The 15,162-nt window shown below is 35.7% G+C and overlaps 1 protein-coding gene across 1 annotated transcript in view; it reads right to left on the bottom strand.

The window, feature by feature from the left end:
* LOC134791710 (voltage-dependent calcium channel gamma-3 subunit) overlaps window positions 1-8,733 on the bottom strand; it is a 78,270-nt gene extending 69,537 nt beyond the window's left edge. The window contains exon 1 of the mRNA XM_063762819.1: window positions 8,396-8,733. The gene's annotated coding sequence lies outside the window, so the exon portion shown is untranslated. The remainder of the gene's footprint in view (window positions 1-8,395) is intronic.
* Between the last annotated feature and the right edge of the window lie 6,429 nt (window positions 8,734-15,162).

Genomic DNA, 15,162 nt, shown 5'->3' with positions numbered 1-15,162 from the left:
CAGAACAATCTTAAGACATAATATGTATATATGTACTGTTTATTGTTTATTGTCACTTAGCAACTATCCTTACAGGTTAACCCTAATACAATAGTGCCTTACTAACTAGGTATGTAAATTATATTAATTATCATAACAACACAAAACATTTAAACAGATTTTTTACAAATTCGGACATAGTACATGCAAACAAGTCAGTTTGATCAGCCACTAAATTCAGTGTACGGACTGTGCGACTGAGAGGCGCCTTACGAAGCAGGTTGGTTCTGCCGATCGGCTCCACCAACAGACGCGGTCGCCGCCTCCGCTCCACGTACCCGTCGGGCACACATATATTAATTTGTTGTAGGATCCCCGGGTTGTAAATGCTACCGCGAAGGATCCGCACTAAGTAGCACGCAAGTGCTAGATCTCTACGTGTTTCTAGTTTATTATAACCTACCATGCCTATTACGAACAGTGTGGGATACATCAGCGGATAGAAAGGATACACTCCGTACAGTTTCCAATAGATGTACCTTGTAAACTTATTTTGTATCCTTTCTATCATGACGTTGTACTTCGACTCATGTGGAGCCCATATTGCAGCATTGCATTCCAGTTGGCTTCGTACTAGGGCATTGTACATAGCCGAAATGGCCTTCACGTTCGTAAAGCCTACTGCTCGCCGAAGTACAAAGCCCAGGATTCGGAACGCCTTTTTGCACGTGCTTACAATATGGTCTCTGAAATTAAGGTCCGCATTCAAACCCACTCCTAGATCTCTTACCGATTCCACTCGTTTCAGCTGCGATCCCGATATTAAATAATTGTAGGAGAGTGGTGTTTTGGCCCGGGTGAATGTAATTGTCATGCATTTATTTACATTAAACTCCAACTTGTTTCTCCGGCTCCACTCCACCACTCTCTCTACGTCACTCTGAAGTCGCTTGCAGTCTTCCCTGTCTTTGACCGCCAGAAGCAACTTGAGGTCGTCCGCGAATAGTAGACATCTAGCTTCCTTGACTACTTCCGGGAGATCGTTAATCATGATTATAAATTCTAACGGCCCCAAGTTACTTCCCTGACTTACTCCTGTCCTGGTAAAATACGGTTCAGACTTGTACCCTGCATACTCAACATACTGCTGGCGGTCCCTCATATAGTCTGCGAAAAACTGCAGTAATTTGGGTGTGCAGCCAACCGCCGCCATCTTTGCCAACAAAACATCATTATCCACCATGTCAAATGCTTTTTTGAAGTCAAAGTACGCGGCGTCCACCTGCACCCCAGCATCAACATAACAATATATATATATATATATATATGTATGTATGTATTTTGTCTATAGGTACCTTGTGGCGAGGCAGATGTGGCAAATTCGGTGTCATCAGTTTTTTCCTCCACTTATTTAGTAAAAAAGATAAAAAAACCAGTTTGTTTTTTAGAATAAAGTAAGCTGAGATTCCTATGGGTATAATATTGATTTACGTTTCTGAATACTTAAGTCGAATTGGGCTCCAGAATATAATTTCGCATAGGTTACAATGTCAGCGATGTTATTAGGTCGCAAGTGTCCGAGCCGGCGGCTTAAGACGATCGTTAAATCAGGTGCATTATTAGAGGTCTCGGTTCCGGGCAATTTCCTTACAATTTAGGACCTGCTGCAATATTTCACTACGTTTATAACCCTTAGGTTGTATTACCTGGAAACTCATTACGATACACCTGAAACTTATTAGTCTCATTACGAAATACCTGGATTGTTTTGTGAAGAGAATTTAGAGCAAACCAGTAGATATATCCTTTGGTTTAAATATTACAATTATAACGGCAACAGGTATATCTGTGAAAATTTCAACTAGCTATCACTGTTCATGAGATGTATCTGTCTGTCTGTCACCTGACTGTAGCCAGGTGACAGACAGTGGAGTCTTAGTAATAGGGTCCCGTTTATACCCTTTGGGTACGGAGCCCTAAAAAATAGATTATATAAAGGACAACTCAAACTATAAAAAAAATAAGACAAAACGAATAACATCGCCCGGTGATACCGTAACGAGATCCAATGACTTGAGTGCAATTAAATGAGCAAGGACGTTCTTGTTATGGCCGGCGAGAACCAGGAATTGAGAATTCCAGGAATTTTACTTGTGTTTTCTCCGAAACTTATTAAAAAAATCTCCTTTTTAAATAGGTAGCTGGCGATGCGATAACCTATTTTAAAAACCGGCCAAGTGCGTGTCGGGCCACGCATAATGGCTTTATTATGCGTGGCCCGCATGCATGAAGTTGAGGGTTAATAAGAAGATAAGTTTTTTGAAAAACTCATTAAAAGCTCAACCAATAATTTTTAAAATATTTTTTGTATAATGTATTTTATAGTATTTTCTTAAGGGGTGACATTATTTTCGACTTTCGAAGCTATTCACTCCGTGCAAAGCGGGTGGTGGGGGAAGCCGAAACGATCGCAGCGCTTGATGTGGCCAAAAATGGTAATTTTGGTAGCAGTGTTTCTGTCAATTCCCATACTTCTCAGTTATTTTGTTCACGTTTTTAGCTTTAAATCATTCTTACGATAAAAGTGGGTCACGATAGCTGTTGTGTGGTAAACTACAATAATACTGGGCGAAACAGTATCAGTAAATTATATTTTCAACACCGAGCTAAATATTAGCATTTTATATCATATAGTATTATTCCAGACTTAACAACGTAACGGCTAAACATTTTATCTAGTCTGTGACAACACAGAGTTTTGCTTGGATGTTAATAAAATAGTATGGCTATTACAGTGTACCAACATTAAGTGATTGTAATATTAGTTATTGAAAGCCCGTCAAAAGCACACTTTTGACACGTAGGGTTGTCTGTCGCCTGTCACAACAGACATTGTGATAAGCGAAACAACATATTTTTTAGCATAAAATGTGTTGAGTAAAACCTGTGAAGAAGGGCAAACTTTTTATACTCGCAAGCTTCATACGTATCCCCAATAAGAGGATCACGATTGCTATTTTCAGTAAAGCAAAAACCAAATGTATTTAATATTAAAAACATTCGCATGTTTATGACATGCAAATGTTTTAATTAACAAGATCATTTCACAGTACAACGGAAAACAAAATAGTTTAAAAAGAATATGTGTATTATTAGTTCGCCATATTGAAATATTTGAAATTTCTCTCCTAACGTTGCCCCGTCCGTTCGCTTTGGCCGTCTGCGTTGTTTCCTGGTTGTTTTCAGCTCAAACAAGTTTTACGTTTTCAATTTTAATATTAGTAACAGGTATTTTGAATGTACAGTTCTTAAATATCTCGAAAAAAATAATAGCTAGTCGAATACATTAAGTAGTTAAAAAGTAACTAAACTTAGCGATTGCATAGTGAGTGGTCAACTATGGAATCGCTTAAACTATATTAGTAGGGTGGCTATAGTAATTGGCCACTACATAGTAAGTGGCCACTCCTTACAATACAGGAAGAAACAAGGCAATTGAAACCTTATTGTTAAGAGTGGTCAATTACTATGTAGTGGCCAATGACTAGCTATAATAGTGTAAAATACGGGCAAAACAGCAGTTAAAATTTAATTTGATTGTGTGTTAGATACATATGTTTTGCATAGAATAAATTCTGATGCCCTAGAAATTCATATGCATTAATTATAAAATGAGTGTGTATCTGTGGAGCGAAACCTAAAACTTTTACTAATGGACTAATGATTATGTGTTCAAATAGGTATTATTAAATTCATGTTTACACGCTAGTTTCATTTGAATTGCCTCAAATGAAAATTAATGAAAACGAAAACGGTTTTAGGGGAATAAATGTATATTACCAAAAAAAAGCATACCTACTTACTAATTCATATTTCCTTACGGTGATTTCCGTCACCGAGAAGCAATTAGTAAACATTAAATGACATTTCGCACATAAATTCCTAGAAACTTATTGGTACAGTCAGAATCAAAAGTGCAGATTAGACAATGCGTCAAAAAAAAATGTTATTTTGTTGCTGTACGAGTTTAGGTTCCCGCGGACTCCGGAGTAAAAGTCGCAACCGCTAGGCTACCTGCAGTACCACCCACCAAAGCTTACAAGTTTTACATATTTACATTCTCAATTATTTACAAAACTATACTTACTGCCCGATTCGAACTTAAAGATACGTCAAATATTACGGCTAGATACGATATGGATTAGATATGTCAGTGTCAAATGTGACGTCTCTTCAAACAAAAACGTCACTTTTGACACTGACACATCTAATCCATATCGTTTCTAGATCTATTAATTGACGTATCTTAAAGTTCGAATCGGGCAGTCATACTTAATTTTACTTTTCTTCTATGATGTTAAAACGTGGACATTCCGTAAATACCTACTGTGTATAATCTTTAATTTTATTATTGATTTCAAATTACAATATGTATTTATTTACAATATTTACATAGGTACTCGTACTTCATCAATTTTCGACGAAACCTAATGTCACCTGCGGCATAGTCCCCAGGACACTGGCCGCATTTCCCCGCTGTGTGGTTAAGCAGAGCCTTTGGGTGACCCTTCTCGTAGGTCGCCAGACACCCCAACAAGTTTTCGGGAAATATCCTTTATTAAGGTTTTGGTGTCTGACGACCAAGGCCCAAAAGTCTCGACCGCCGGTGCCGCAAATTCGTAACAATTTTTCAGAAATACGTATTTAGATATGTAATTAAACTAATGTAATGTAACTACCCCGGAGCTGGCACTTTATGATTTTAGCAATTTGGTGGTGGATTATTTGTGAATCACATACTACATACATAATAATATATCAATAGGTACTTAAGACTTGAAATATATACCCATACTGCCCATACGTGTGGTAGGTAATGTTGAATAATAAATATAATATTATGATTATGATTAAAAACAGGCTACAATTACAAATTACGATTGAATAAAGGATTTTCATTACAAGATAAAACTAAATGCTCAAATTGGAGCTCAAAGTGAAAGTACAACAAAATTCTAATTAAAACTTATTTCATTTTATATTACAATTTCGAAGTGGCAATTACCGTCCTGTTATTAATTATAAAATGTTTCGACGTTGTTAATACTCACTCGGCTTGTGGATTAGCTAGTCTCATAGGACAATAATAGTATATACCTAAATATCAGTTTATTTAATGAGACCTTGTTAAAATAAGTAGTAATCATCATCATCATCATCATAACTTAAGAGCTTTGCTCTTGTCGGCGGGGTAATCGCAACTCATTTCTTTCTTGTTGCCAGTCTTTTAATTTCCTCATAGGATGCATTATTTTTTATTTGGCTGGGATAAGTAATTCTAGGTCTCCCTTCTTCTCTTTTTTATCAATCCTGCTATCAAGTAGTAATAAAAAGATATATTTCGATACCTACCTTTTATGTGTTAAAGTTACATTCGGATAGTGACTTCATCGTTACTAAACTGCGAAGATGCTCTCATTGTCATCTCCCGTTGACGTATTATATCTCAGGACGGGCCTTACGGGCACTAAAAATGGTACTAGTTCAGAGGTGTCACTCACGAATTCGAGCCAATAGTGCAGTCTAACGCGGGTTCATATTGGGTTGCATACAAGTTTAAGTCATACCTTTGATGCGCATAACAACTTTTGTCATAATCATCATTGCGCATACAAATGAAAAGTCATATTATATTGTGTCATACATTTTTAGCCATAATATTTGATGACATACTCAGCAGTTGTGATATATTTTTTGTGCATATAGGTTTTGATTATAATGAATCAAATGTCATACCAGCTAAAAGCATATTTATCGATACATATAATGTTTTTACGTATAACGTTTTGTAGCATAATAATTTTCAACCATAATGGTTTACATAAATTATTCAAGAAACAAATTTTAGCCTCTCAACAACTCCTTGAAAAAACCTTTTCACTAATCTCCGTCCAAACACTTAATTCGACGGAGCCCCGCTAACGCGGGGCTCCTATTTCTGCGTAGTTTGCCCTTCGGGCATCTGAAGAAACCTAACGAACCTAACCTACCTACTATGATTAGTTTCTTTTATAAAACCGTTTCAGGAGAAACGCTCCTATGGAGGGGGCTCCTCTTCTTCGATCTCCTCTTTTATACGGTCTTTGTGTGGTTATGATTATGACTAAAGTAATAGTTGCTTCATAGGTTGCTCACAACCATATATATTTATTATTCATGCTTTGTAACATTTATGAAAAAACGTATTATGACCACTAAATATATGACTTAATTTTTTATGTCTATATTAATACTATGCACTGCAATACTTCAAACGAAAAACAATAATGGATTTAAAGCGGATGACTTAAAATTTTATGCGAATTAAATTAATGACTATAAAAATTATGACATAACTCATTTATGACAAAACCCCAGTTATGTTGAGGAATAATTCTGACTAAAGATTTTTATGACTTACAATTTTATGCATAAAGTGTTATGACAGTTAAAAATATGACAAAAGTTGTTATGCGACCAGAGGGAGTCCCGTCTAACGCAACTAGTTGCGACCAATCGCGCGCGTGATGCCAACTCATCAACCAATCACGTTGTAGCGGTGTCACACCGCTGTACTGGCCCGATTCATGCCCCATTCTTGTTGCCAGTAAGGCTAGTCCTGAGATATAATACATCAATGCATTCTCCTTGACAAATAATATAAATGAAGTCAACGCTGCAACAACGGGAATCGAGTGGCTGTCAATTTTCTTAATAAAATGTGTTGCCGAATTTTTGTCGCGATTGTTACTGATTTTGTCATAGATATTGACAGTATCGCTAGTTTTCCGTTGCTGCCACGCTGCAGCAGTAACGCTGCAACAGCATTGCTGTTGCTTTCCCAACCCGAATGTAGTAGGTATTTTTAGTAACAAGTATATGGGTGTGGCCTGTAATATGAGCAAAATATTAAACTGTAGACTGTACTACTCATACTGACCAATATTTGTTCAGCGACTTTTAAAAATAACTTGTGGTTTGATTTTTAATACACTTTAAAGTTTATTCTAAGACGCAATGTATTGCGAATTTTGTTATGTTTAAGGCGTAACAAGCAACGTCAATCACAATGATATGGCGTGGCGATGGCGTCCATTGCAGATAATATTTATTTTGTATGAAAAATAGGGAGTCTAAATACTTCATAATTTTTAAAAGTTGTTGAACAAAAGTGTCACCGTTTGAGGAGTACAATCTATGTTTTAATTATTTACTCGTGTTACAGGCCACACCCGGTATAACAAAACTTTTCCATCCTAAAAAACTAATAGGTATTTACGATATAAGTGGGAAATTTGAATGTGAATTACCTATTCGCACGTGTATCGTACAACGTTTTACAGTACATATGGACCTTAAAAATTTCGACGTAGCTACGTAATGTGCTTATTATAACACAGGGTGTCGTAATGGAGCATCAGGTGTACTTAATTTTTGTTTTAAAGTTATCATGACTTGAGGTACGAGTTCTCTTATCCCGTTTTCTAATAAAGCTATTATTCGTCTGTCAGTGTCAAGGAAGCCGCGTACTAGGCCAATAATTGGTAATACCAAAAACATATGTAACTCCGTATAAGATGAATAAAGTCTAAGAAAAAAACGTGCCTCGGAAATCAAGAAAAAGTCATTCTCGGATAGATGGCGCACACACCTTTGGCCTATGGTCGGCTAGATGGCGTTGACGACACCGTTTTATATTTAACAATTTTAACACTTAGGTATCACTAAATGAACACTGAATGAATTAGTCGTGTGTCGATAGATGGCAGTAAATTTACTGTGACTACAAAATTTACTATGACAGGACCCCTCTATAGTATCTATTCTCTTTGGTAATACAAAGGAGCGAGAAAAGTACGAGGATTGTCATGTGTCAACCGGAACTTAACAAGAGCTACACTTAGATACGTCAGCTTGGATTACTTGGCTAAGATACAACAATATTTATTAAAAACGTATGTGTTTTATATGTTTGTTAAGTATATAAAATAAATGTATAAGTTCAGTTCTTGCATTTTTCCCGACTACGGAAGATTATACCATGTATTTATAAAATATTAGCTATAATATATTATTTGTAGGTATTTTTGTGACGAGTGCCCCGCAGTACCGTCAAAACTCGATTAAAGTGAATGAGGTGTCACAATATTACTTTGTGTCACGACTAACATTTTATAATTTTTTTTAATTTTTATAAATTTTTTAAAGATTTGCAGCTTTTTCTAAAAAAAGCTGCAATCTGTTAAAGGTTTTCAGACGTCTTGTTAATTTTTGAAATATTTTTTTTTTCCGAAAAAATAAATAAAATGTTTACACAAGGAAAACCGGTCCGTCGTAAGTTCTTATAAAAATAATTAAACATATAAATATTACTCACCATAAAATTCTGGTAAAAATCTCAAAAAGCACTTGTATAATCCTTAAAACTGTTTACAACACTGTCATCTCACGTATACACTAGCACGGGTGTGAACGTAAAAATAAATGTATCTTCATCCGTCCTGTGACTACGTAGCTCGAGCTCGTACCCCGGAGTCGCTACGCCGTAGACGTGCGGCCCTCGTAGCGGCGTAGACACACTGGAGTACAGCCACTGCGAGATAATGTACCGAACATCGCCGAACGTCCCCGAACGCGCCCGAGACTTTGTAAGCTGTGATTGATATGAAATGAAATGTGAGGAATGAGTAGTTCTATGGAGCCCTTTGTTTTAAGGATTTCATTTTTCCCAGCTCAAGTCCATATATAAGTAGGACTTTCTAGCGGTTGCAAAACATTGCTAGAGATTGTATGTATAAGGATGCATAATATATGTACATACCGGTTGTATCATTCAGAGTAGCCTAAATTATTGAAAGGTGTAATAACTTAGGAAATTATATATCCGACGATTCCGGACATGTTTTATAAATAAATTTCACTGTAAAGGATGACTCACGTTAGACCGGGCCGTGTCCGGGCCGGAGCTTCCGGAACTTACTTTTCTATGACATGACAGATTTTCTATGATCACGTGATGCTTTCCATAGAAAACGATGCGCCGGAAGCTCCGGCCCGGACACGGCCCGGTCTAACGTGAGTCATCCTTAATTCGATCTTCTCCTAATTACCCATTTTTATTTCCTCGAAACAGGTCATGATATATTTTTGACGTAAAAAAGATTAAAATTTAAGTTTACGTTAAGCTCTCGCTACTCCTGCGTTATTTTGATATCGTTGATTAGAAAAAAAGAAGCCGTTCCTCGTAAAATACACATTTCGTTGACAGGGGACAGGCGACACGCAACAAATAAACGGTATCGAATGCTGTTGTATGTTTACTTTTACAGCAGTACTCAATAATCGTGTGGCAGATATAATACAGTAACTTTATACATTTACCCTCTTATTCATAAAACTTTTCGGGCCTGATTTAGTTAAATTATGTTTTATCCCTTTCTTACAAATACATAAGTCATAATGACAGATAAGGACAAACGATTATTAGCTAATTGAGGTTTATACAGCGTTTATGAATAAGGGGGTTAGCGTTTGCGGCAAATCCGGTAGTTCTGATTTTTTGCAGACTTGTTTCTGATGTTGGCTCAATGAATAACGCCTTGCTTATGCACACTTTGGTGACATACTGTCCGATTCGAACTTTAAGATACGTCAATTAATAGATCTAGAAACGATATGGATTAGATATGTCACTGTCAAATGTGACGTTTCTTCAAACAAAAACGTCACTTTTGACACTGACCGTATGTCACCAAAGTGTGCAATTTAATAAGCAAGGCGCATCACATAGGTACAAACTAACTTTCAAGTAGGTAATAGAAAGTAATGTAGCTACTTACAAGTTATTTTATTATATTAGAATATAAATTATGTATTGAGCGCCGCTGTCCGGTCAAGCCAGTTGCCAAGTAGTTTTGGTAACGCAACAACATGTAAGCATCCGCGTTACCTGCCAAGTAGGTAACTTTTATAATAACACGGAACATAAGAGAGGCTTTCCTAGCCACACGCGCGCGTTGCGCTTATGAAATCAAGTAGTCACGTTAGCGACTATAAATTTACTTTCCACCTTATGTCATTGGAACAAGGTGCAAATTTCTATACGTTTTTATGACCGTAACTGTGCCAACTGCACATGTGATTTTTTAAATATTTTGTTAGCCTTCCTTGTTTCTTGAAGATTATGCGCACAATACTACTTGATATTATCTACTAGATTTGTGTAACAAACAATTATATGTAGTTAAAAAGTACACACCGTAAAATGTAAATACATACATGGTGTTCACGAGGAATGCGAAAGATTTTAACCACGCATTTCTGAGGTCAAAGGAAGGAAAAAATGTAATATGAGTTTATAGTTCGTTTTTAGGGTTCCGTGCCCAAAGGGTAAAACGGGACCCTATTAGCAAGACTTCGCTGTCCGTCCGCCCGTCCGTCTGTCTGTCACCAGGCTGTATCTCACGAACCGTGATAGCTAGACAGTTGAAATTTTCACAGATGATGTATTTCTGTTGCCGCTATAACAACAAATACTAAAAACAGAATAAAATAAAGATTTAAATGGGGCTCCCATACAACAAACGTGATTTTTGACCAAAGTTAAGCAACGTCGGGAGTGGTTAGTACTTGGATGGGTAACCGTTTTTTTTTTTGCTTTTTTTTCGTTTTTTTTTTGCATTATGGTACGGAACCCTTCGTGCGCGAGTCCCACTCGCACTTGCCCGGTTTTTTTTAGCAATAGAAAGAACTTCAAAGGAGGCAAGCGATCTTGACATGTTTTTTAATTGAAAAACGCTTTTTAAAAATCAGTAACTAATACTTATGAAAGCAGAAGAATATAAATGATCGTATTAGATTCATAATTGTTACATATTTGCCGTAACTTATTTTTAAAATGTGTTTTACCAAATGGTCATATTTTTTAAATTGTAGCCATTAAATAGATTATGTTTTCACTACATTATCGTAGACGCAAATGACAAATTAAAGCTTTTTCCCACTGACGTACAGTTTTTTGCCGGTACGGTTTTCTGCAGGATTCCGTTTTCTGTAGTATGCGTGCAGTATCCCGCAAACAGAATGCTCGTGTGAACGTTACTATATTAGCACGTATACTACTAAAACGGGATCCTGCAGAAAACCGTACCCGCAAAAAACTGGACGTCAGTGGGAAAGAGCTCTTATCTGCAAATATGTTTCGGCGTAATAAAATACAATACGAATGTGCAATTATGTAAAAATATCCCTGATATCGACGGTACAGACAGCAAATTTATGATATACTCGTAGCCATAACATAGCAAATGATTAGCGAGTATTGAATTATTATTGGCAAAGCATCCCACTCAAAAGGGTAATGTGATTACGCCCACGGTAAAGCTGTACCTTCACTTAGATTATTTGAGAAATGCCAAGAATGTCTTCATCGCTAATGGGGCCAATACAAAACTACGTGTCAGGTGCGTGGCAGCTATTGTGCTCCTTATTGTTAATTACTGGAGATTTATCTGAACAATAGTGTAGATACATTTCAATGGATGAGTCAGAAGTTGAAGTATCTGTGGAGATTTAGAAGCTCATATGGATCATCAGTAGGTAAACACTAACTCCCTTATTCATAAACGTCTACTAAAGTTGACAAGCCGCTAATAGACAACTTTAGTAGACGTTTATGAATAAAAGGGTTAGTCTTGTGAAGTTCATTTTAATTTTGAGCACTTGGTTCGCGTAATTATTTAGTTTGCTGATGTTAACTGTTCGAAATATTAACAGATTGCTTTTCTCAACAATTATACATAATGATAACTGAAAAGAAAGTGATAGCTACATTGGCATTCAGATAGATAGATAGATACATTTTTATTGGTATTAATCATACTCGTACACTGTCAGTTACATACTTAACAATAATTAATTACAAAATTTGTATCTACCTTATAAATAAACGTTAGAGCAAAAAAAAATACAAAATGATAATAAATTTAGATTCACATGGCAATAATTAGTATATGCATAAATGAAAATCTTAATAACATCCATAATATACATACATACATACATACATCCATGTATAATCACGCCTATTTCCCGGACTGACGTTAACTTAAGTCTAAATCGTCTTTAAAACCATTAAATATGTATCAACTAAAAGAAAATTTTGAAATGAAAACTATTCAATTAAGCGAATTAAAAATAGCCCTATTCTGTGACCATATTGCCTACATATTCTGCATTATAAAAAAAAATAATTACAATGAACCGTCAACGATAACAGCTTTTGAATCATTCAAACTTTAAACGTAATTGGGTAATTCTTAAATTGTGTCCAAAAAAAATTTTTTTTTCATAAACGTTTTTATTTTCCACATATTATTACATATATCAAAAGTACATACAAAAAGCAATTTTTTGATTCATATGGTCAAGCTTAATACCCTCAGGAAAGGTAAATAAAATGAGTACATAAACACGGTTGTGATAAAGTGTCCCTCAGTCGTGACATTTCGGCATTTTGGTGGCCAACTCGGCTATTTTGATTTATATAGTTATTTTAACATAGCCTAAGTCACTCCTATGACTACGACGAACCTAATGACAGCTCAGACGTTGAAATCCGTCAAACTATAGAGGCTGTAGAGCGTGACAAAGAATTCGATACACATCATACATACATACAAGCGAAAAACATTTTTTTTGCTTTGGCAGTCGGGCAATAATAGCAAATGATCTGTAGCTAATAAAAATGCATTTCTGAAAAGTGCATGTGCCTCTAAATTAATCAAACGAATTAAGAATGACACGACCACGTGTCTATATGTCACGAACGTGGACTCAATAGTCCGTGGCGGTGACAGATTTTTGAGGCCACGGTCGTGATAACTTGGAACATGTTCGATATTACATAAACATTTCCTTTGATTTTGCAAATGTTAAATAATTAGCTTAATCTGCAAAGTATGAGGTATATCTTATGTTACAAACAATAACGTGAAACTGTAACTTACTTTTAAAACTCTAACACGGCGGTGACGCGTTAAGGTTGACCGTTTTTTTCAAATGGACACAAATAAATAATTTTTGACAAAACTTCTCGCTTCAGCCATTTGTAAACCTGACAACAACACAGTGTTGCTGTTCTAAAAAAACTTTAATAAGGCTGCCAGTAGTAAAGATAATTTTCTACCGAGTACTGCATGTTTATATTACCACGCGCGGTGGTGACGCGAAAACTAATCACAAAATATATGTTGTTTAAAATTATATAAAATCGTTATAAATCCATACAATTTTTAATTTTTAAACAAGGATTAGTGTTTTATATTTGATATAAATTATTGCAAATTCACGTCATATTAAAAAAAAAAACAAATATCACAAAATCTGGGGAAGTCACACTACATGGTCCGTGACATTTCGCACTTGTAATTCTTTTTTTATATGTTTCTAATACACTTAGGACAATACATTTAGGTTGACCTAAAACTAGAGGTAAATTGCTAAGTATATTGATATAGAGTTTACTTATTTTCACAAAAATACATGCTATTCTTACGTGTTACACAAAAAATGCATAAGAATAAGAATTACCCAATTGAAACTCATCGTTTAAAAACATGAGCTGCGCGTGACACGGCAGCGGAGAGGTAGGCAGACACCACGGATTTTCACTTGCTTTGAGCCTGACATACCTCTTTCGCTTCCTTCACTTTTATAACATTCCTCATACACGCTAACCGGCTCGGCTTGGCTCGAATTCATAATATAACATAGGTATTAGCTGCAGAAAATATGTTAGAGGTTTAATTTCTGTCAAGTAATTAACCTTCCTACTATAATAATCCTGTCCGACGGCATATGACATTTAAATATGATTGAAGTTAAAAATATTGTTCGTGTCTTCTTGTGCTAATAAACTCTGCTATATATTTTGTTATAATATGTATTTAAGTTAACTCATACATCAAAATTGCTTTCCAGTGATTTTAAAAGCCAAAAATTAGCCTATAAATAGGCCATAGAATTGAAGTATTGTCCAGCATACGTAGGTATGATTCGTGTAACCGTCAGAAGAATTTAACGTTCTCGCAAATCCCTACCTTCAAAATAAATTGTACGAGTGTTTACAATTGCCTGCCCATTGAAACGTGAAACACTCATCAGAATTTAAATCACAAAAATGCCGAGCGACTGGCTTTTACTGGTCCAATATAAAGCCGCACTTGGGCCTTGTGCTTGTATTAGATCATAACTCTGTACGAGAACATTTATAGTATGTATATAACGTCCAAATTCAACTTAAAAACGATATATTATAGCTTGTTAATAACGTTATTCCAACTGATTTTAAGTGGAAAAAATACAGTGTACAAAAATTTAAACCATGATGGTTTTGGCATTTGGGATGGGAGCACAAAATGGAAAGGATTGAAAAATATTCTAGGAACCTAATTTACATTAAGTATGTGAATAAATAGGTACCATCACCATCCCAGGGTCCAATAAAACTATATTAAATATAAATTTCGTTATACTCGGTTTTAAAACAGCTTAGTAGAGTTTACGAGAGCGCCTGCGCCCGATTAAAAACAGAAACCTAAAATTCATCCAAACTTTAAAAAATTACATCGTAAACCGCGCTTTAATCAAAAACGACAGCTGTCAACTTCACGTACCTCTTGTAACCAGGATTTTATTATTTTTACTTAGTTTATGGCTTGGAGGACATAACCAAACGAAGTAGCCATTTACAGGCGTTACCTCTGTCGAAACTCTATGACTAATGGTCATACATATTGTATGGACTGACGTTTATCTGACATGACTATTATTACGTTACGTATACATTTGACGTGCCCCTCCCCTTTAAAAATCGGCAGACTGTTTTGTACAGAAAATTACAGACAAGGCTTCTCCATTGGATTATATCCCCCAAGGTTTATGGTGGCGAAGCAAGAGCTTCATTTTAAAGTTTCTCCAGTTTAATCTTAGAGTTTTATATAATATTAATCCAAATATCCGTCTCTTTAGTAACGAGTTTACTTGACAGTGTTTTCATTGATAGGCACTAAGGATGAATACATATACCTACCTAGTTAATCAGGTGGATCGTCTTACCAACTAAGAACATACTTAATCGTAATC

The sequence above is a fragment of the Cydia splendana genome, chromosome 6 (assembly GCF_910591565.1).
Source record: "Cydia splendana chromosome 6, ilCydSple1.2, whole genome shotgun sequence".
Classification (NCBI taxonomy): Eukaryota; Metazoa; Arthropoda; class Insecta; order Lepidoptera; family Tortricidae; genus Cydia; species Cydia splendana.
The sequence above is the reverse complement of the archived record's forward strand: the minus strand, read 5'-3'. Positions and strand labels throughout refer to the sequence as shown.